This window comes from Dermacentor albipictus, chromosome 1 (assembly GCF_038994185.2).
Source record: "Dermacentor albipictus isolate Rhodes 1998 colony chromosome 1, USDA_Dalb.pri_finalv2, whole genome shotgun sequence".
Taxonomy (NCBI): domain Eukaryota; kingdom Metazoa; phylum Arthropoda; class Arachnida; order Ixodida; family Ixodidae; genus Dermacentor; species Dermacentor albipictus.
The window spans coordinates 192,361,833-192,386,195 of record NC_091821.1 but is presented as its reverse complement, the minus strand read 5'-3'; the positions used below and the strand labels follow the sequence as shown (position 1 = coordinate 192,386,195).

At 47.3% G+C, this 24,363-nt stretch overlaps 1 protein-coding gene across 1 annotated transcript in view; it reads left to right on the top strand.

The window, feature by feature from the left end:
- The first annotated feature begins 20,168 nt into the window (after positions 1 to 20,168).
- The window catches only part of LOC135897977 (trace amine-associated receptor 7e-like), a 44,435-nt gene continuing 40,240 nt past the window's right edge, over positions 20,169 to 24,363 (top strand). The window contains exon 1 of the mRNA XM_065426689.2: positions 20,169 to 20,351. The gene's annotated coding sequence lies outside the window, so the exon portion shown is untranslated. The remainder of the gene's footprint in view (positions 20,352 to 24,363) is intronic.

Below are 24,363 nucleotides of genomic sequence, written 5' to 3'. Positions count from 1 at the left end.
TTGTATCGTCACGTTGCGCCTAGCAATGCCTTGTTTAGCGGTGTGATGTAGTTTAGCTAAGCTGTCATCCTTCTTTTGCTCGGCTGCCAGTGACTCTCTGTCCACACGTAAGAGCTGATCAAAGTTCTTTGAGGCCGGTGATAGTAACGACCCTGTCTCGCTTGCGAGTGTCAGCTGGCTCTTCCTGCAGGCGTGAACTTTGACACCCTAGCGATACGCTCTCATTGAGCTGGTCAGCTGGCAGGCTTTCCTCAACCGTTTTTTCATCCCTCGAGCCTAGCTCGTATTCGGTTACTGAAGTTACTTCATTTGCTACTTCCGCTGGAGCAGCTTTTGCATTTTCAGCCGTAAGCAACGAGATTTTACGAGCTTGGCCTCGCGTCAACGCCTGTACTCGGAATTGGAAGACCAGTGGGAGGCTCTGCTGGTGACGCAATACCCTGACAACCAGCTACGTTTGGTGAACAGGGCTCGGGCGGCGGCGGCGAGCCATGGCTACCTGGACTGAAAAGGCTACCCACCTTTGGGCTCAAGAAGCCTTGTCTAACAATAAAGTTTAGTTCTCTCTCTCTCCTTGACCTTAAGCCGCCCGCAGGTTTTCCTACCGCAATGTTTACGTGCACTTGTGGTAGGTTTACTTCTCCGCTTTCTCCCCCTTATTTTTCTTCTGTTTTAGCTGCTCTGCCAATCGGACCTGCCAGACACCTCTCCTCGCCGTCAAGATTATATTGGAGTATTTCGGGTTCTAATACGATATCGTTTTCGTCGTTGTCTACTCCCCGTTTCTTGGCAGTTTCATACTCTGCACACAAAAAAAGAAAGGGACGTACACCTACTGTTCTACCTGTAATTCTATTGCTCCTCCCAGTGAACTGCGTGTTCACTGGGAGGAGCAGTCTGGGAGGAGTAACTCGTCCCCGAAATGCGTGTCACCTTGTTGTAACGCGTATCTGTGTCCTGCTGCTTGCACCTGTCTATTTACAGCCGTTATCTCTGAATGCGTCTACAGTGTCCCATCCTACAGATTACTGAATTTGCGGCCCTCGCCGACCTCTATATTAATATGCTGTGTTTTCACACCTCTGGCACCGAGCATACCGCAATATGCGCTTGTGGTGACTTTGCTTCGTAAGCATTTCAGGCCTTCTACTACCTGCTGAGCAATTCTTCCCCCTTTACTCATAAGCCCGTTCAAACAACCACAGTTTGCGCCTTTTCCGGCTGTCTGCTAGCCGATTCATGGTCTCCTCCCCTATAAGCATCTACCATCCCTCCGGGCAGCACTTTGAAGTTCAATCGTCTGTACCCCCCTCCCTTATCTTTCTACTGTGGCTCCTTCACATGAGTCTCCAAGTGAGTGAGTGGTCCGTACTTTCGTGATACTGAGTTTCTCCTATACTTCCGGTTCCCCACACGTGTCCGCGACCTTATTTTCTGTCTGGCTTACATGTTCGTTTGCTCGCTCTAGAACTTTTTTCTATTTGTCTATGTGTTGGGTTTCTCGTCACCTCCAATGTCCCTACGGTTTTCGTTTTTAATGGCATCACTTGTTAGGGCGTCCTCCGCAGTTGACCGTTTCTCCACGGTTTCTCGGCCACCTCTGTCCGCAGCTTTCGCTAATCGTTCAAGGCGCTCCATAAGCTTCGCCTGCTCACCAAACAATTCATCTGTACCCTCGCTTCTATCTCACATTGTTTGCAGCTGCACCCTCTTCCTCTTCGCTCTCATTCTTATTTTCATTATTTTTTTCCCCTTAACAGACAGCACCGCAGCCAACTCCGCACAAAGTGCATAATCTGTTTTACCATTGTTTCCTCCTTTAGTATATATGCTCATTATCTGAAAGTCTTAATTACAAACAAAAGCAACGGAAAAAACACATAACACGCGTTGCAATGCGTAAGGGAAAGTGCCGCAGAACAAAACGATACATAAAGACAATGCGCAGTCACTAAAATGTAATAATAATAATAATAAAATGTACATCGCCTACAATTTCTAAGGCTAAGAACTCCTAGAATAACAACGCATAAAAAAACTTATCGCTTTTTATTTTAACGGTAACTCGCGAAGACGCGTACGTCCGTCCATCCTTCGCGACACTGTTTCGCAACCATGGTCGGTATAAAGCAAAACTATTCCAAGCTGTTTTTATTTCAAATTCGCCGTTACCCCTCCGTGATTAGCCCAAGCTTCTAAGGCCGCGCCCATTTTGCCTGTCTTCAAGCGACGTCGGGAAACCTCCATAACCGACATGGCAAAGTGACGTTTTTGCACGAATTAAGCTAGATTATACCGAACAAACCCGGCAAAATCAAGGAATAACCAGCGGCTTTTCGTTTGGACTGTTCCGTTTGGAATAAAAAACGGCTGCCTTTTTGGCGTTGGCGGCGGTGCCTCGGCGGCTCTGGTGCGGGAGAAGGGAGCCCGAGGACGCGTTTGACATGCCAGGCAACCTGTTTCGGCGGCACTTTCACTCTAAAGAAAGAAATTTCTCGGTGGCTGTGCTACTATGGAGGAACTCTGAGGCTTGCGAGCAACAGCGCTGCCGGTGGAGCGAACAAGTGTTGTGCGCGTTGCGGTTCTTCGCCACAGGAAGTTTCCGAGGCTCGGTGAAAGCGAGGAGACAATTGGCCTGACCCAGCCTACGGTCAACAAGCGCATGCGACGCGTAGCGGAGGCAGTCGTCCACGCTGGGACCCGCAACGCGTGCGACCACTTCCGCGGGAGGTCGGAGGGAAAGGCGGCCGTAAGGAAGGGTTCCTTCGACGCGGCGCCATTCCCGGCGTCATCGGATACATGGATGTCAGCCTTATCGCCATCATCGCACCAAAGGGCGAGCAGAAGATGACTTTCGTTTGCCGCAAGGGGTAATATGCCCTCAACACTAGGTTCGTAAGTATCGGTCTTAATTTTTGAGGGGAGCGCTTACGAGCGTCGGTGTAACTGAGCGAACGAGCTCAGCGAAGGAATAAAGGGTGAATGCGGAGCGCAACGGGGGGCGAACGACGCGAAGAGGAAAGCGGAGGAGCGTGCAGAGGAACCATGAGACGGAAGGTGGGAGAGGAGGGTATGGCGAAAGCGTGGGAAGAAAAGCTTAGTGCGGTGACGATCACTACGAGATGGCGCCAGAGTAGCGCGCGTCGTCTTGGAGGTTTGTCTGTGGCGGCTGCTGTGAATCGCGCCCACGCATCACCCACGCGCTGCCTCTCGCGAGCTCCAGTTAGTAGAGGCAAGACGCAGAAGACCAGGACTCAAAAAGAACACAAACGACTTGAGTCGTGGTCTTCTGTGCCTTGCCTTTACTAATTGAAGCATGCGCCGACTAACCCAAGCAAGAGTTTTACGTGCGCTCCAGATTAGCGCGGGAGTCGCGCGATACTTCTCTACGTTTGTAACATGCCGCACGAGACCGGGTGTACGCGCCATATTGCGAAATGAAAACACTTATAGAGCTGCGCTCAAATTTAGCATTAGGGAGTATCGTAATCCTAGGTTATTTTTTTTTCTAATTTTTGCCCGTCATAGCAACGCGTGGCAGAAACTGTTCACGCTTTCGTCATGTCTGCGACGCAAGCATGGATTCTCGCCGTGGAGTCTGCGACCGGGTTGAAACTACGACGCTACATCTGGAGGACTAAGTGATTACGCCGCCAGTTCCAGGAGGGACACATTGCCAAGGCCGGCGAGCACGTCCTCGATGTGGCAGAGGGGGAAATTGATGAAGTTTCAATTTTGGCAGCATACAGTAAAGTGTGCGCCCGCCATAAGATAATGTTGAAGCCAGTAGACTTTATGTTATATTAGCTTGGTTAACTATGAAGGTGACATAGCCCTTGTAGGAAGTTAAAAATTTTTGAGTGTATATCTGCGCAAAACAGAAAGTGACAACATGTGTGTGCTGTAATTCCAGCTAATTTTTATTATGTATGTGCAGTTTGAAGTACAGTTTCTTATCACATTCATTTTTATGCTGATATGCGTTCAAGAATGAAGTACCAACTCACCCGAACAGCCCCTTGCTTGATACTAGAAATTGGGATTTTACTATGTACCTGCTATTGTTATCTGTGCTGATCACAGCAGCGTCAGGTGCTCGGCCTGTACAGTCTTATATTACAGCTTTCTGTAGTAGGCATATGTTACACAATCCATACTTCACTCATTCAACTTTATGCAGACAGATATGATTTAATACCATTTTTATGGTCATACTGGTAACAGCGGATGCACTCAGGGAACCATGGCTCCCGACTCCGGTCCCAGGCCATCTTCCCACGCACAATGCAGAAGGCAGGTACAACACTACACACGCTGACATGCAGTCCGTAGTGGAGCGGTGCATTGGGCTGCTAAAGAGCCGCTCCCGATGCCTCCTGCAGTAGTGTGCCCTCCAATATGAAGCGGACTGTGCAGCCAACATCGTTGCAGCATGTACAGTGATACATAATCTATGTATTGATGAAGGTAACAGCTTGCTTGATGATTTCGATGATGACAGCAGCAACAGCTAGCGGCTGTGACGATGACATCAGTGACCCCTTCCACAAGGAGTTCCCCAAGTGAGGGCATTTCTTATAATGTACCTCCGTTGCTGTGCTGCCCGGGACAGCGTTATTAGCTTATTCAGCACGACTCGGCAGCAGCACACCAGCACACCAGCACGACCCGAGAAGGGCGCGAAGGTGGCTGCGCCAGCAGCAGCATAGACAGCAGCACCAACAGCAGAGCTAAACATGTGTATGCAGGGTCAGGCATACATACGCCAACAAGAACCAACGTGAAGAACTTTCGTCAATTAGTGAATAGCCTGCGTTTTTTTTTTATCGCATCTGCTGAGGTATCACCAGTGTTTTCACTTAGCCTACGCCAATGAGCTGTCACTACTGGAGATTATTGTATCATTCAGCAGTGACACTACATGAGCCTTTCATTTAGCAGTTGTTGATAAAACACCTTGCGCTTATCAGCAGAATGTCATAGTCGCTTCTCTGGACAGCAGAAGTTTGCGAATTAGTTCGCCGCTGTGGTTGGTACTGTCATTTTGATGTCCCCCATTTTGCTACTGGCATCACTGACACTGTCACCGCCATCTGCATTATGTATGGGAGTATACTGGTCTTCGTCTCCGCGCTTCCTGTTTGTGCTGCAGCAAAGCGCAACACTTCTCACCCCACCATATTTACTTTTCACGCATCTTGTAGGCCCTTCGCAATTTTGTCCCACGTCCACCGCACAGTTCCTTTTTGAAAGACCAAGTCTTGCTGAAAATGATCGCCTGGCATGTCAAGCACATTAATTGCCCTTAAAAGAGCATTTGTAAATAAGTTGTAAAATTAGAAATTTACTGAAACATTCATTTCAAGTGCCAGTAACTTTGATGAAAATAATTTATTCATGTCCCCAGTATAAAAAAAGCACGTAACACTTCTTCAGTGTAATCTTTAATGAAAGCAAATGATTGTCATTCTGATGCACAGCTGTAAGTACACACGGCTCGATTTCATGCTAACAAAAGCACAATATGATGTTGCGCTATATGAGATGCAATATAATGTCAATGGGCAGTTGGCAAATATAAAATCACATAAATATCTGACATGAGCATAGTGCTGTTTTTAGAGCTCATGCAGAACCATTCACGTTCACCCAGCAACTTCCCAGCACAAAAGGTGTCATGAGTCCTGCCTGTGATGCACTCAACATGTTTGTAGCACAAACTAGAACTTCGGGTCAATGACTACTGCCATCTTACGGACTACTAGTAGAGTAGCAACATGCTTTTGAAACACAAGTAAGCACATATTTAGCACTTCGATTATCTTTCATGTAACAATGACTACAAGAGCAGCCTGGCAGTGAATGTTTTAAAACAGTGGCCACATCTATGGCTACGTTAGGTATATCACAAACTGTGTTTAACAATGGGGACTTCATTGTATTGGTATCACCGGTAAGGACACCTGAAATATCACAATAACTATCACAAGTAACAGGCACTTTCTGTTAAAAAGTCTAATACGCCACTTGTTACTTCCACAGGCACTGAAGATGTGAATATTCAAACGTGACACACACAGCATGAAAATCCTTACAGAGAATTTCAATACCAGTTATCGCAGTATGGTGTTTAAATACATCTTCAGCATATATGTGTTACACACTGCTGTGGCTAAAACAAAAATGATCACACACTCGAACCTCGTTATACCGCAATTAAAGGGGGAGAAACTACTTCGGTATTTCCGTTACATCGTTATATACATTATTGCCATTTACTGCAATATGCCGTATTTACACGAATCTAATGCCCACTTTTTCCCGAGAAACGGGTCCAAAAATTGCGTGCGCGTTAGAATCGAGTACGACCCTAAATCTTGGTTACCATATCGCCATCGGCATATTTATATGGCCGCCTTGTACGCGCTTCGAGCCTAGCTACCGTAGCTTCCCCAATGTGCCGTAGTACGTGTGCTTAGATTAGTCTACCGTCTATTTTCCCCGTTATCTTTGTTTGCTCTAGCAGCACGGAAGTGCCGAGTACGAGTTCATAATGATGCCGCAATTAAAAATTGGAGGACGCTTAAGCTTCGCCTTCAAAAGTGGAACGCGACAGCGTTCCCGTCAACCCTCCAAGGGGTGTAAGACAATGCGCTATGACAGCAGCGATCATTTACGAGGCGCCCCGCATCGGACTTTGCACCCACCAATCACGCGGTGAGCGTCGAGCAACGCAGCGTTCGGCGCGGCAACGAAACGTGCGCCTGAGCAAGCGGAACGAACCAAAGAACTCGGTGTCTAGGAGGGGGAAACGATGTACGCCAGCCAAACGTCGTGATCGGCACGGGTAGAGAGATAGACAGATAGTGATCTATAGAAAGGAAGGACGCTTGAATCTGCAACTCGTAAGGGAGCACGGCGAAGCGCACCCGGACGCCCGCGTCGCCAGTGGCAAGCCGCCAAAGTTGCTGCCACGTACGGGCCTTCACCGACGAGACCGGGCACTGCTGCTTCGCCTCCGCATCGGCTGCTACCGCACCGCGGCAAGGACACACCGCATCCAAGGTACGGGGAGCCCTTTCTGCCTCAAGTGCGCCGATGTGGAGGACCTAGAGCACGTGCTTTTACGATGCCCAGCGTACTCCGCTCAGCGCGACGCGCTCACGAGCGCTTACCGCCGCCTCGGACTGCCGTGCGACAGCACCGAGGCGCTTCTGTTTCCAACGGCGCATTCATCAGTGACCGGACGCGCCTTCGAGGCTCTGCTGGAATTCTTGGACGGCGCCGAACTGTACGAGCGGCTGTAGCCGCCGCGCCTTCCTGACGTACCTTACCGCTGGGCTGTCTACCACTTTTATACTCTGTTTTCTTCACTACCCTTTCTTATCCCTTTCCCCTCACCCGTACAGCGCCGTGGAGGTGCCCTCGCACGAGAGGCAGTAACAGCGCTGTACTTATCTCTTCCTTTTCCCCTTTTAAAACCACTCACACACGTCGTCAGGGGAGAGGGAGTCCGGGCCGCGACGCGCCTCGCTCCGGTCCCCGCACAGCCCCAATGCGCGTGTGGCGCGCCACCTGTCGGGGCAGCGCTGTGCATTGAGAGGAGGGGGTCTTCTGTGTTTGCCGCAAGATGGCTCTGCGTGTGCGGAACGCGCAGAAGAAATGTAGCGGAAACGCACTTCGCTACTCGTGTAACCGCGCCTTCTGTAAGTTACATGTTCATAATTACCGATATACACCGCAGTATAACTTTCTGCGGCTCGTTTCTAAGGCAACACCGCATTCACTAGAGGTGCTTTTGTACCGCTTTGAAGCATCAAACTCGTGGCTGACTGGTAGCGTCTCCGTCTCACACTCCGGAGACCCTGGTTCGATTCCCACCCAGCCCATCTTGCAAGTTGTTTTTTATTCATCAAGTGCCTCCTGGTATTTATCGCTCACGGCCAACGCCGCCGACACCGACGACACCGGCTTTTCTGCGACACGAGCTCCTTAACTCTGTCGCGTTAAAAGGAATCATGATCGGAGGCGGACGGAAATCGGGCCGCATCACGGGCGTTCGGAGTTCCCGAAACTTGTGTGCGGGACTGGCGCAAACAGAAGGAGAGAGGTGTTCTATTACGGCGGCTGCTGTGTACGGCGTCGCCGCGCGGGCGCTATCTTGAAAGCGATCTGCGATGAGGCCAGAGTCTCTAGGCGCACCGCGCTGTGTTCTCATCGCTTAGTTCGCGTTGAAGTGAGAGGCAGCACGAAGGTCAATTCGCTCGCTCCTGCTACCCCACATTAAGCCCCTTAAACTTCGTGAGGTAGCGCCACGCTTTGAAGAATGCCGCCTCCTCTTCGCGCGCTCTGGCCGAGGCCAAAGCCGCGTCGCTATTGGCCTAATATTATCACGTGGGCCATCGCGCCGTGCTTCAGCACCATTTTCGCTCGAGAAGTGTCTACGGAGTGGCGAGGAGCACATGTTGGCGCCGTTGCTACGCTCGAGCGGTGTAGGCGGCGGCACGGTCGAGGAGGGGGCGTGAAAGAGGAGAAACAAGGAGGAGTAAAGGCGGAGGAGGAGAGGGTTGCTACGTTACGAAGCTTAAGGCGCTTAAACCGCACACTCCCTTCCTCACTCCAGCGTTTTCATAGCGAGCTTCCGCGGTCATCGAGTGAGACGTTGGAGTTAAACAGTTGTTTGAGAGCGCAGCTCTCAGGCGCCCGCTCCTGCGGCGAGTGTCGGCGGGCGTCCTTGGCGTAACCAAGCGAACGAGCACAGCGAAAAATGAAGAGTGAACGCGGAGAGCAGCGGGTGATGAAAAACGGTGGTAACAAAGAGAGCGCGAGGAGGACTGCGAAGGAGGCGGGTGTGGCGGAACCATGAAGTGGAAAGCGGAGGAGGAGTGCCGCGCAAGACGGGCTCTGCGGCGACGATGGCTACGAGATGGCGCCAGAGTAATGAGCGTCGTCTGTTCACTGATGACCGCACTGGTACCTTATATGTAAACAACGCGCTACATGAGCGGAAGTCGCCGGCGGCTGCTGTGAATCGCGCCTACGTGTCACCCACGCGCTGCCTATCGCGATCTCCCGATTAGCGAGGCAGTCGCACGACGCTTCGGTCCGTTTGCAGCGTGCTGCACGAGAAAGATTGTCCGCGGAAGCCAATATATCGCAAAATGGAAACACGTACAGATCAGCGCTCAAATTTCGCCTTAGGGGGTATCGTAATGGTCGGTGATTTTTCCCCTATAATATTACCTGACAACTACATTGCATTACGTATATTATGTATATAGAAAGTGTGTAGATTCTGTCTGCATTGCTACTTTTACCAGATATTGTATTGTTACTAAACTATACTAGAATTAGATATTGTATCAACTTCCTTATTATTTCTCATTATTGTTGTGGGAGCATTCTTTTAATATTGACCATTGTTTGTATATATAGTACTGTCCACTTGCCTTGGTCTTACGTGAGAATGGCAGTATTAAAAATACATAACTAAGTGTAAAAGTCGATAAAAGGGACATTTAGGTGAGTCGGTGATCTATAGCAGACGAATAGATGTGCCAATTGCACTTGCACAGAATGCACCGCTTTCTAATCTTTCTGATAAAAACGCTCTCTTTTTGACAAACTTGTATGGAGACAGAGAGAGAGACAAAATGGGAGGAAAGACAGGGAGGTTAGCCAGTGTAAGTACCGGCTGGCTACACTGTGCTGGGGAAAGGGATAAAGGGAACTTGTACGGGTTTCCTTTGTAGATTGATGGTACTATCGGTTGGATGGCAATTTTCTTGATGGATACATGGATATTATGAGCAATGCCCATGAAACGGGGTGGTGGTGGGTGTCCCCTTGCTCATCACTTTGACTTTCTTCTGTGCCTCCTGTTATCACTTTTTAGCACCCACGGTTCAGGTTAACAAATCACTGATCATGAAATAAATTTGTTTCCCTAAAAGCTGTTTTTTATGTTCCATCGTTTTGTGCCGCGAATACTCCAATCGTCTTTTACTATTCTCTACTGCAGATTCATTAAGCTTTGCCTTGCTTTACCTAAATGCAAATGCTTCTGGCACGGTACTATGTTCTCATTGAGCTCTGTCTGTATGTCTACGGCGACATGCTAACAAAATATGCCCTGTGGTATCCACCCTATCTCCGCACGCTACGCAACCAATGTCGTCATCGCCAAATTTTCTTCGGTAACACCTTATTCTTAGACTACAGAGTTTCCTACAATATACTAGAGTTCCGGAACTCTGGAGCTGCGATCGTTGAGCCACCATGGGAATGATGGGAAGTACATGGATTTGTTTAGTCTTTGTGCTTGTGGATTGAGACGTTCTTGTGGCTTTGTTTATTACGCCCTATATGTCTTCATTGTTGTAAATTTCAGAGCAATCTATACTCCTCGAAGTGCAGAAGACGCTGCGAACACGCACAATTGCTACTAATTGCAATGATTCAGCTTGTCGAGGTGGCCAGATCGAAACGCGCCAAGCATGTTAAGGCACTAGCTTGCCCGCGATAAATTCGTAAGGGCGTTTGATACCGCTGGTCGATGATTGCCTTCCTGGCGTAATGGTTTGTATATTGGGCTTCTGTACTATAGAGATGCTGTGTTCGAATCCTGCCGTCGGACTGTTTTAATAACGTTTATTTAATTATTTATTACGCAGTACATTGTTGAAAATGACGAGTTTACATAGTCACGAAGGCGTTTGAAGACAGAAGGACGAAGTTTAGGCAAATCCATGAACTTACCATCATTTCCATGCGGGTTCAACCGCTCCCATAGCAGCTCCCGTAGACACTACGGGGGCTATAGCGGTCCTGGCGCTATAGCGCCAGGACCGCTATTTCGCAGTGATGCCTTCCGCGAGATTCTATGCTAGTCTAATCATCCGCCACTCACTGCCGGCTGTTCTTATTGATAACGTGGGCGGAGCGTCTCGCTGACCACGAATTAAGTGCAAAATGCGCGAGAAGGCATTAGTATCGGAAAAAGCATCGCTAAAAGATAGCAGCATTTGTGACCGTTAAATCGCAGCCCTGCATACTCCACTACTGCGTTGCTTCAGTGTGTTAAACATCGTCATCAACAATCTAACGAGTTTAGTTTGAGAGACGTCACAATTACTGTGGATAACAGATTTGTTCTGCTGTTATGTATCGAGCAGCAGTATTCGCAAAATAGGGAATGAGTTAGTGCAGTGGTCTCTCATAATCGTAATTCCGGAATCCTATTAACAAGAGGTGCTTCGGCACTCCAATATTACAGTTTTCTAAAGTCAAACTTGTTAAAATTTTATGCCCCGCTACAATAACATAAACTTGCCTCATTTATTGGCAGGTATGAGTGCGAGCATAAAGCGTTCCTTTTACAAACTACTCTACTGCTAAATATGCTGTCGAAGAATAACCAGAAAACGTACATAATACAATACTCGAATATTTCACCATTACATAAATAATAAATATTAGCCCTCATCCTTAAATACGGCACACAAAGACGTTTGTCGTCATACCCGCAGTAGTCCGGATCGATGCTACGATTTTAAGGTATCGCATTGCATTATCGTGTTTCTCACTTCTGGCCTATACACCCCCCCCCCCCCCCCACCTTTTTTTTTGCCATTGCTTTGCGGTTGTGTAAGTACTAGTTAAGGTTATCGTTTTGTCTCTTTTCCGCCTGGCGAGTAATGAACGGAGCGTCGGGCTCCCGTAAGGGTTCACCACGGATTTTCCTTACGCCTTTTATCTGCGGCCGCCTGTTTTCTCAGTAAACAACAAGCGGGAACCGCCTGTGGCGACGTTGGGTTCGGCCGCTCCTTGGAGCTGCTGCTGTGAACAGCACGTCCTTTTCCTGTAGGGTGATATCCGCCTACATCGCGAGCCATTCATCGCCACGTTAGACATACGGCCAAGCAGTGGTGGAGGATTCTAGCATGCCCTTTTGGCTCACGATGCTACCGGAGATCGGTGTGTGTTTTCGGCGTGAGCTGTTCTTTATGGCCTAAGGCGGTCATGACACACACACACGCATGCACGCACGCACTGCTTCTCCTTCGGATGGAAAAACTCGTCCAGCTGGTTTCAGAAAATGATGAATATCGTTCTGAATCCTTTCATTGGATGCTTCTGCAATGTATACGTAAACGATATTATCGTGTAATCCAAAAGCAAGCATCTCCACCAACAACACTAGGCGCATGTCCTCACAGCCTTGTTAGAAGCCAACCTAAAAGTCAATTTTAACAAGCGCGAATGCTTTAAGAACAAGGTAACTTTCATGGGTAGAGTACCGTATGGCACTACGAAAGACACAAAAGGAGAATCATTGGCCCTCATTGCGAAACTCGTGAAACCTTTTGAAATTCACTCACTAAGTGTGTTTTTTGCAGATCACTTTAGAGCATTTATTCAAGACTATGCTGTCATAAGTAGGTGTTTGACAAGGCTAACGCAAAAAGATGTACCAATAATTATGTTGGACCGATGACTGCGAGACAGCCTACAAAGAGCTGGTACGAGTTATCTCGTCTGACCCAGTTCTCAGACTTCCGGACTTTGCTCTGCCATTTGAGCTCAATACTGATGCATCGCCCTACGGAACGGGAACGATACTCTACGGGCGAAGTGAAAGTCAGCCAAATAATCACCAACCTCGCGGGATTGGCTACCACATCTACTCGTTCAACAAAGCGGAAGTAAATTACACAACGACTGAGGAAGAAGCACTAGCTATCCTAAAGGCTATATAGCTACTTTCGTTCTTACCATAAGGTACCATATTCATGTTTAATACTGGTCATGAGGCTTTTACTCACATTTTGAAAATGACTGAACCGAAAGAACAAGCTACACGATGGGTCAGCTAGCTTTAACAGTTCAGCTTTGAAGTGAATTACCGCCCAGGAGCTTCTATGAAAGATGCCGACGCAATGTCTAGAGGAAGGAAAAGTAGGTTGCAACCGACAGAGACAGGCAGAATTGCAGTGCCTTCCACACTAGTTCCGGAAATTCTGGACCTTTGCGATGGTTTTTGGTGGACACACATGAAACTGACGAAACAGTTCAGATGGCCCCGCATCGAAGAAGACACGAAAATATACGTACGATATCATGTCACAAATCCCAAGTGAACAAAGTAAATTTTGAACAGTCAACACAGCAGATGATATGACCTAAGCGCTCGAGCATACCATTTCAGGTTGTTCACATGGATATTGTTGAGCTCCGAAAAAAAATCTGAAGGCGTGAAGAAAACGCCAGCATTCCTATTGTGTGTGGATGAGTGCACCAGGATGGTGGCAGCATGATTGGGGACGAAGGATGCCAATTATGTGACCTCCTTCTTAAGCAGAAAGATGTTTGACAACGTTAAAGCACTAGTGTCTGACAATGGCCCTCCCGTCCTGAGCCATCAACTTAACAAATGGGCAGAGAAACGTGAAGTTACGCCCAGGTTCACCGCACCATATCACCTAGCAGCTAATGGATTAGCTGAGCGAGCTATTCGTGACATCAAATAGTACATAAGTATGTACCCAGACTTTCCAGGCAGATGGAAGTTCTTCCTTAAAGCGGCGGTAGCTCATCATAACCGGTGCTATACAACAGTTCAGGGATGTACACCGCTATTTGCTTCTGGAAACCTAACCTATTTACCAGCCGACACGGCTCTAGGAGTTGAAGCATTGATCCAACTGACAGAACAGAGAAGAACCGAAGAGAGTGAAGTACCGCGAGAGGTTGAAAAGAAACTTTGACAAAGAAGTCGCAGTTTCGCCCGAAAGGCGAAGCATTGATTGCGACAGCAAATTAGTAGACAGCCATACGAAGTAAGGATATAAGTTTTATCACCCATATAAACTTGTAAACACTCGCTTATTAAATAAATTAACAAGCATGGTGTCAGTGCGCACAGGCAAACATGCACACATGACACTCGATGACCGCGGACACTCGCTGTCAAAACGCTGGCGCAAGGAAGCGCGGCTGCAGCGGCGAGCAAAGTGACCTTCGTTCTGTCTATCGTTTCAACGCAGATTGAGCGGCGAGAACACAGCACACGCAAAGCTACGAGCCGTTGGCCCACCTAGACTATGTCCCTAAAGCAGATCGCTTTCGAGATAAAAGCCCACGCGACCGTGCGCTGCTGCCGTAGTACAACGCCCCGCCTCCCTATCCCCCCCCCCCCCCCACTTACCGCTTCCTTGCGCGCGGCAGGAGACGGCGCGTTTCCTTCCCGCTTTCCTGCCTTGCACGCGCGAGATTGAGCCGTGATCGTCGGTTCACACTCGCACGCTTTCACTCGCACATATTGGCAGCGAGGAGTTACGGAGTCGCCATCTATCGGAAGCGCCTCACTGGCGTAGTATGAGGGATCACGCGGCGCGCTCCTCATAGGTTTTGCTGTCAGCGCTCACTGAAAACACCATGCGCGAGCTCTCCCGGACATTTCTGTAAGTACTTTCGAAACTAGAGAAGCTTTTACTGTCTAAATAGTAATCTTGGGCAAACTGAAAGCACAGAATCGTTTACACACGCTATCTCTTTACCGGATACGTACAGTGAACGCCACTGCGCACGGTCGCCGCGATGTAGTCTCCCGAACCGGCTTCTTGAAACGCTGATAGCAAACTATGTGAAATATGCTCTCAGAGAGTTTGTATAACTAAATGAAGCGTAATAGAATGAAGCCTCAATGCAGCGATCGCACAGCTTCGCAGTGACTGACTGCGCGTCTGCATGCTTGTCCGCGCACTATTTCGCTTTCGCCGCGTGCACGTTTTCGCACCGTGACATGAGCTTTAGGCCGCAGAATATGAGCATTTGACAGAATACAAGCAACCAATGTTGCGTGGGCGCTATCAGAGCTCTTAAAAAATAAGTTCATTGTAGAGACTTCGACGCCTACGGGGACTGTGATGTGCCGTCGCGACGGTTCAATCTTTTTTTTCTTCTAAATTCTTTGACGTTTCAATATTATTTCTCGAGTTTCGTCGCACTGTATGTTTATCGGTGTTCTCGGCGTGCGATTTCCCGCTGCTTCTTTTTTGTAATCCAGTGTAATAATTCATAACACAAACATGACCATATGCCATGCTTTTTTCCTAATGTGCTTCTTACCACTCCCTTTCCACTACAGTGAACTTGCCAGTATCTATAGCATCGACAAGTTCATAGACCAAACCGTCATGACATTAGTCGGGCAGCGGATTCGGGCGAGCGTCTCATTGCGCGTTTTCCGAACATCGCAAACCCGGCGCCGTAGCAGAAATCCTCCTCGCGTCTGTGCTTGCTGCATACCCGAGTTGTAGCCGATGACTGTTTGCCGGTTTTATGTTTCGTGAGCCAAGCTTCACGCAGCTTCTTGTCTGCGGCTACGTGTGAATAAGGCTGACACCGGGCTCCGTTGCGTACGTCCGGCACTGCGGCACTGAGCAGTAGCCTACCATGTTGCGCGCCTTCAAAGGCAGCCACTACCTATTGTAGTGCTTTCAAGCGTTGTATAGGAGGCACTCGAGCGGAAAAATCTCGCCACTAAATGAGGACCATAGCGTACGAGGGAATTTAAACTCGTTTTCAGCTCGCTTCGGCGCTCCCGAAGCAGCCGACGCGGCCGCTATCTCCACGTGATCCCTAATATCACAGCGACGGTGGCGCCAGCTTTTCCAGGTGTGGAGCTCGAGGCCAATAGTATAAGGGGCGCGGCGACGTTGTTATCGCCCTTGGACTTTATAGGAACATCACGGCACCGGCGACGGCAAAAATGCACCTGGAGTGTCCATATAATTGCTATCGCAATAAAAACAGAACAAGAATAGAGAATAGAGATACCAAGAATAGAGATTGAAGACTTGGTGCTAGTGAGAAAAGGTTTGTCCAACTCAGACTTAAATCACAGAGGGCCATTCTCTGGTGCAAAAACAACAAGCCAGCAGAGACACTTAAAGACTCTGGTATGTAGGCCCCAATGGCAACGTCGAATCAGCCTCTATAGCAAACTTTTTTTACCATTCCGTGAGGAATGAAAGCAAGGACGGGGAGGGGGAGGGGTGTAAGCGGGATAATGCAGTTGAAGAAGAGAAAATAGAATCCCCAGGAGGGGGCAAGGATGTGAATGAGAATAAAGAAGAGGATAGGAATGACATCATGAAGAGTACTCTGTGTTTATTATGTGCGGGCGTGTTGTATTTGTTATGCTAACTACTGAGTGGCCGAAAAGTAACCCCAAACACTATGGGATCTCCGCGTGCCCTACAGTACCAAGAAGCGGAAACGCCAGTTCGCGTGTTCTGTGGACAGTGCCTTTTAGTAAATAAATAATTGTCTATCGCAGATTAATAAATTCGTAGACATTAGCTACACAGCTTAAAAAAGGAATGCTCATATCCGATATGAGTACGTTGTGAGCAGTTTCTAGTGTGAGTGAGCTAGGAACGATATTGAGTGTCCTTTCGTTCATTTTTGATGTCACCGCAAAGCTGCCGGGCTTCTTAACCAAGGGCCGTATAACATAAAACTATTCCAATATGTTTTTATTCCAATCTCGTGACGTCAAATTTGCGTAACCGCCGACGCAAGCATTGGGCGGGAACCCGCAGGGTTGCCTCAACAAACCAATCAAGTGGTCCCCTCGTTCATAGGAGGTCATTTTTGTTTGCTTGAAAAACGAATAACATTGCTTGCACTCAGCGGCTTGTCTTATCTAATTGGCTCACAAGAGGCGAGGAGCATGCTCAAGTGGAGAGGGATTCGATGGGGCCGAGCCGCTGCACTGAATATAGATAACCATATGAAGAGGGTGGTGCCGGCGTCTGCGATTGGTCCGCTTTCTCTTAGCTTGCGGTGGCTCGTTGACAATCGCGGCGGCATGCAACGGAAGCTTAAGAATGACGCTAAAACGGATCCTTAGCAAAGAAGAGTCGGCAGAACGAGGTCGTAAACGTGCGGAAAGTTCTAGAGAACGTTACACGGCCACGCAAAAAGTTTTATTACACGCAAATAAACGCTTGCTCTCTGCCAGGGGCGAGTAGCCAGTGCCGGAGCGATCGGCGGCAGCCATCCTTTATTCCTTTCGGAAAGGGGCAGCCTGCGGCTATTCAGAAGAAAATTCTGTTTTGTTCGGCATATTAATGCATCTTTAACGCGTACGCGTCACTTTGACGCGGTAAGTTTTTGCGGTTTTGTGACGTCGCGTGAGAGGCAGGTGAAGTGGGTGCAGCCCGAAAACATTTGACCAATAGCCGAGGGCTAATGGCAAAAAGTCATCGAATCAGAAATAACTATTTTTGTGTTGGTCGGTCAAATTATGCATAATGAGTGTATACACGTCACATCAGATGGGGAGCTATTGCAGTTTTCGTGACGTCAAGTGACAGACAGGGGAAGTGGGGGTGGTCCAAAAAAGTTTTTGACCAATCGCGGTGGGCTGATTACAGAATGGAAATAGAAAAGTTTGGAATAGTTCTACGTTATAGCGCCCCAAGATTAGGGCCTGGTATTGCGCATTCTATTAATACAAGGAGACGACTAGTCAAGAATACGTATGCGCTTTCGTATGCGATATGCATATGAACTAACCTAACCTAACAAAATATCCTAAACCATCTGCAGTTTTGTTAAAACACAAAACGCCAATGCACTCGCGGCACAACATCCTAAATACTTCTAACCTTTCTTTCTTTACACGAATGACTAATTCAGTGACCGATAAGCTACTATAAGAATAGCGTACCAAAGTGGGCAGACATTTATGTATATACAGCTTTGGCTGTTCTCTTTGCTTTTGCATGCATGTCCGGAGATTATCAGCGTGCATGTTCAGAAAGACTGGTTGTTGCGAGAGGCAGCGAAAGAAGAGGTACATTTTTAATAGCTCTGATAACAAAACAATACCGACAGTTTGCTTGCACGTAACCACTGTCTCGACGGATTACACAGTACCGTGGAGGTAAGAGCTATATCTGGGAGCTGTTACGAGAAACGAGAAGAAGAGCTACGTGCAATCGGATGTCGCTTCATCGAAGGACGCACACTCGCCGACTTAGAGCATTTACCAAGCGTATAACCAGGCTAAAATAAGGCCCCCTGTAACTTACTGCCAGTAGTAACGTTGCGTTTGTGCTTTATGTTGAAAGTATTTCGTCACTGGTGAATAGTAATGCACCCAGAAAGCGAAAAGAGCACTTTTGTGCATTTACTCGGCACGTCCTCTGCTATCGGTGAAGCCAGGAGGTGCTCAATGAAAGCGTAATCATGTGTTCAATAATGGCAGCACCCATGCGGCGGCGCTTTGAAGTGTATATAAGTCAGAGTAAGAAATGCATTAATTGAACAGTCAGCCAAGCACAGCTGTGCCCTGTGCTCTTAATTTGCAAGAAATTCTCAGAAATGACATATTTCTTTTTACAGCGAAGCTGTATACTTTTACCGTCCAAGTAAATTTTTGTGTCGTCGTTTTAAGCAAAAAACTCCCCATACGTGGGCCGATCCCGGAGATAGTGCAATGCCAGGCCGACCCGCGGCGGAGGTGAAAGAGGCGTTAAATACCATACATGGTCTGATCCCGAAGATTGCCGAATGCCGGGCCGACCCCCGGTGCAGGTGAAGCAGGCGTTAAGCACTCCCCATACGTGGACCGATCCGGAAGATAGTGCAAGCCGGGCCGACCCATGGCGGAGGTGAAGCAGGCGTTAAGCACTCTCTGTACGTGGGCCGATCCCGAAGATAGTGTAATGGCGGGCTGACCCGCGGCGGAGGTGCAGTTCGCCATTAAGGGGCCCACACACACAGCTTCGCTGGTTATCTTTCTTCACAGAGTGGAAGGGCACCGAGTTTTTCTTTTTCATCTTAGCTCACTATAATTCCCGGTAAGTGCGCGAACTTATTCTGTCAGTCTATATTTTGGTGCGCGGAGGCGGCATTTTACGCACCTTAGGGGTCCCCATAATTTGCTACTGAAAGCCCGCACTTTCTTTACCTTTAAGAAGGTTGGAGGATAGTGAGCAGCTTAAGGATCAAAGGTGAATTAGATTTTTTTCGCTTGTTAATTAGAAGGCGCAAATGAGATAGAAACGCGACTACTTCTGGAAAAGAGTTATTGCGACTAGTTTATTTTTCAGAGCATAAATCAGTAAACCAAAAGCGCGCGACCTGTTTTAGGAAAATACCTCGTGTACTTGTATACCTTCATTGGTCGTCAGTGATTAGTAGAACGAAAGTAGACGTAACGTGGTGCTGTGTGATCTGATGGTGCAATTCGACCCAATAGAAGTAAGGATGCACAGTGTGCTCATGCACAGACGTGGAAGCAGTATGCGTTCTCATGTACGTTCACAGGAAGTTTCATGTTCCGCTGGTTTTCGTATCTCAGCTTTCCGAACTGCATTCTGTGCACAATTTATTGTCATGAGACGATGGAGACACACCTCACTTTCTTATTGTGGTGTTATTTTTGTGTATTGCTTGATGTCAGTGACGTGTTTGTTTGGCTTTTCGCTTGTAATTGTCTTCCTTTTCTGCGCCAATTTTTAGCTATTGATGAGTAATTCGCTGAAGCCTCCATGCTTATACACTTTTAACGAATTCATGTGCACGCTTGCTTGCAATTGATACAAACACTGCACTCAAAATCTCCAGTTTCTCCTGCTAACTTTGCTGTTAAGCGCTTTCCTTGCTGTGTGAAGGTCTACGTATACTTCTTATAGCTTTAAATATACTAGGAGTGCATAATTTTCTTTTGATAAATTGCAAGGGCTTTTTCTTTCTTGTCGCTCTCAACAGTCTTGTTATTCCGTCGAGTGGGGCCCCTTTGAGCGATTCAGAGACTGGAATGGTCCCATGACAACATACAAATGTGACATCACAACGACAAATCGCGCTCCGCGTTTGTAAAGATACCTTTTCGTCGCATTTTGGTTCCGTTTGCGTTGCCTCAAAGCAGCCGCCGATTAATTGACATCTCGACACGAGCGGCGACAGAGCTTGCCTTATTGAGTCGCGGGAGGCGCGCCTATTGATGCCGTCCGCCACCAAAACGGGCGTCACGGAACACCGGCGTGCGGCTGAACGCCGAACGAGAATGATCGCCCAGGAACCACTGGACCGCCAAACGACGCCGGGCACGTCATCGGCTCTGTGGCCGCGAATATCGAGCCGGACAATGCTGAGCACGAACGAAGCTTGTTGGTCGGCTCGTTGCCCTGGAGACGAGCCTTCTGGCCGCAACACCGCCGGGGGTCGTCCGTCCGGAAGTATTCGCGCTGTGGCGCGCCCATGGCGACGGACCCTCCGGGAACTGCGGCCTGGCCGCCTCGAGCACCAGCGACCAGCAGCAGCCGTAGCAGGTCAGTTGGGGGAGAGGCGCACTGTTGCGCGCTCGCGCAACAGGCCCCCGCGCGTGTCCGCGCCGGCCGACGCTTGCGTGAGACTTCCGCGTCAGCTCGAGGGATGATCGAGCGCGTAAGCTGCAGCTTGGGACGGTAGTGTTGTCGCACGCTTGATCGGGGCTGTGACGGCGCGGTACGATTGCGTTAGCCTCAACGGCTACTGTGCGTCGGTTGCAAAGAACGATCTCAAGTTAAAACTGGCTACACGTGCTTTTCCCTCCAACGCTGTCCGATCAAATATAGGGTCCCCGTTTCGGCAGGCATAGGTCGTGCCAGACCTGCGCCAAGGCAGCTTCGCCTGGCATTACTGTAGGGCGAATTTCCCAAGGAACAAAAACATCGACCTGTCTTGATCGAACTCTTACCGTGAGGAAGCCTGCATCAAGAAGCGACTATACCAAGCGCCAGTAAGACTTGCTACCTGGACTATTCAAGGTTCAGCGTTTGCTGAAGCCGGCTTACGGCGGCAGCGCGTCGTTGCCTTTTTCGTCAGTGCTTCCACTGCACGTGCGCTTCGTCCCGTGGAAGCACTGCGTGTATTCGGGTGCATCCGGGCCATATTAGCTTGGCCCCGGCCACAGTGCTTCTCTGAACCTCGCTCGCGTCACGAAATCAAGATTTACCATGTTGTGTGCCGGGCAAGTTCAAGCAACCGTGCTGCGCTAGCTTACTTTTTCCGTGGTTGCCGTTCTGTTATCACCAAACCACGAGTTATCTTCAGTCGGGCTTGTACGCTTGTTTTGCCACTCTGTGTGGCATCTGCTTCGAAAAGGAAGGACTAATTTTCTTGAAGGCAGTGTAGCGGAGATGATTTACAAGTACAAACTCATAATAATTATTTACAAACACATAATCGATTTCCTTGAGTCGAACAATGTTCTAATTTTCAGCATGGCTTTAGTCGTGGTTTCAGCACTATCACGCAATTAACTGAATTCACCCATGATGTTGCTTATCAGTTAGATCTCGCTAAACAGAATGACGCTATCTTTATTGATTTTTCTAAAGCATTCGATTCAGTACTTCATTCTCACCTCTTGCAAAAACTAAATGCGGTACTAAAGATTTCCGTCTCGTCGATTGAATTGCTAGTTTTCTTTCTAACCGGTCCCCATACGTCAACTTCATTTACACAAGGTCATCAGTGCTGGGTAGTTTATTGCGTTATGTCACTGACTTACAAAAAAAAGTTTTCTTCATGCATACGTCTTTATGCTGACGATTGTACCCCTATACGACGTGTTTGACTCTGCGACTAATCATAAGGGACTGAGCGATTCCTTTGCCTCTTTCGGTGCTCGGTTTGAAAAACGGAAGATGAACATTGATTAAAAAAAAATGTTATTTTGTCCTTCACAGAAAGTGCGGCGCCAGTTATTGCGACATATTCCTTGAATGGATAATTTTTAACCACAGTTTGACAATATAAATACATTGGTGTAACATTTACGCACTATCTCTCATGGTCTCCACACATTGATCAAACATGTTCTAAGAGCCTAAAACAAATTGGATACCTACGTCGTACTACGCAGAAGGATCCATAGGCTACTAAACTCTTATTGTATAAAACGCTTGTTCGCCCCATTATCGATTATGCCGCCACTGTGGGGTGACCCCATAACCAAAATAACATAATAAAACTAGAAGCAGTTCAAAAGAAAGCTGTATGCTTCATTTTTCACCGGTACGACCGCTATTTTCACCCTCGTCTGCCCTCCCTGCGCTGAAACAAGCATTACTTTAAGTACGTCTTGACGTGGTGTCATTAAAATTTGTACACAACATAATAAACATGTCCTATCATACTTCTAACACAGCTTGCTTATCCTTCGCCAAGCCATGTTCCATGCGTAACTCCTACGAGCTCAATACTATCCTTTTCTATGTCCGTACAAATACTTTCAAGTACAGTTTCTTTCCCCGCACTTTAGAAGTATGGAATTCCTCAGCTGGCTGCCTTTGTTCACTCCCGATAAGAGAATTCGAAAGTGCTCTTCATGAAAACAAGTGTGTGTAACTCTTATGTTTAGTTTATGCTTTATGTATATGTATTTCATCGCTCCGCGACTTTTAGTATAGAAGAAAACGATTTTCTAGTGCTTTGGCTGTTCTATTAATAATTTATGTTGCTAATGTTGAAAGTGTCATTGTTGATTTCACTTCATTTTTTTTGTCGTTCAGCACTGTATTAATATACTCCTGCAATAGCCCTCCTATGGGGCTGCAGTATGTAAAATAAGTAATGTCTGTTTTTCGACAATGTATATTTAGCGGCAATTGACATGAGTTAATGTGTGATAATCACTGATTACCTACTTGATTGACAAAGGTTTACTATAAGTAACATTGCAGGTAAAACATTTTATGGCAGGTGTTGCAATTGCGGATTTAAAGACGGTTAGGGCTCATAGCACGCCCCCTTAAATTTGTTGGAATCATGACACTAATAGTTCCGAGATATGCCTCCTCAAGTTTGAAAAAAAAAATGGACTGGCGTTGAACTTATTATAATCACACAAAGTATTCCTTTTCAGTTGAGGTAAAATTACGTGGAACACGAATATATTTTGAAAATATCTCAGAACTGCTGCTAATCTTATAGAATTTCATGGTAACGGACACACCTTAATCGTGGACCGCCTTCGATTCCGCAGTTGCTACATTTTCGCAGAAGGAACTAATTAAAATAATAATTAGCACATGTTATTGATTTCTTCCTAATAGGCAATTATCACATACTTACTTATGTGTGCCACTGTTAATAATGCGTTACCTAAAAGAAAAAAAAGACGCGTTATTCTTCCCGCAGCACTTGCTTCAAAAATGGCTATTCCTCCTTGAAGCAGGTGGTATACTCAGTGCGTAAGAGTTAGATCTGAGTACTCAGTATCAAGTGCATGATTCGGACCACAAATTGCAAATTAGAGTTTGGTTCTATTACTATGTTCTCACTACGTTCACGAACTTCTTGCCTACCGCAAGCGGTAGTAGCAGTTTGTTGCAGCGTTACTGTACTTTATCGGCTGCAACAATTAGCCACAAATATGCACATTTGTCGTAAAAATACAGAAAGAGCGAGGAAATTTCGGTAATCTACAATTTCGGTGTATTCTTTTCTGCTTGAGTTACCAAAATTTTCATCCTTGGCGTAAAATACCTTCAAGTCGTCGTCTAAAATAACGGATACCATGAAAAATATCAAGTTATCACGTTGAGGATCTCGGGCAAAAAAAAAAAAGAATCTTGCGCTGAATTAACATACTTTTTGTTCGTAAGTACTGTGTGTGCTTTGTCGCCCGCCTCAGGTAATAATGTACCCGCGTGATTGAGGAATGGTTCGGATCTGTTCTTAGGGGCAAACAATTTTCGCGTAGGAACTTTTTTGTGAATACCGGCCCTTGTTCGTAAGTGTTCTTTGCCATTGGCTGGCCGCCTTCGCTAATAGTGTGTCCCCCAAGCCCCTTCCCCAGCGTGATGCAGCAGGCTATCGAGGCACTTCACTCAGGCTGACCTCTCCGCCTTGCTGCCATTAAAATTCTCTCCAGCATCATCATTGGTAGCATCAATAACAACAAGTGTATCATAAGAGCTTTTGTGAATACAGGCCCTAATCTTTTATTGTAGACAATATAGATTATAAATTAAGAGTATGTACTTCGAAACTGCACCTGTTCGACTATTCGGCAAGCGTAATTTATTTGCGTATGCTGTGTATGTAGGAAAACAAGTTTTCGTGGGAGCATTGTGCTTTTTCACGCACATACAAACAAAAAAGGGTGCAAAAATAAAACCCAATACTGTAGTAATAACAGTTGAGTTTTCGTTATTCCTTGTGAAAGAACTTGCAAACTTTTCTTTTAAGGAGAAGAAAAAGATAAGTAAAGCGTGCCATTAATAACATGTATGTATGTATGTATGTATGTATGTATGTATGTATGTATGTATGTATGTATGTATGTATGTATGT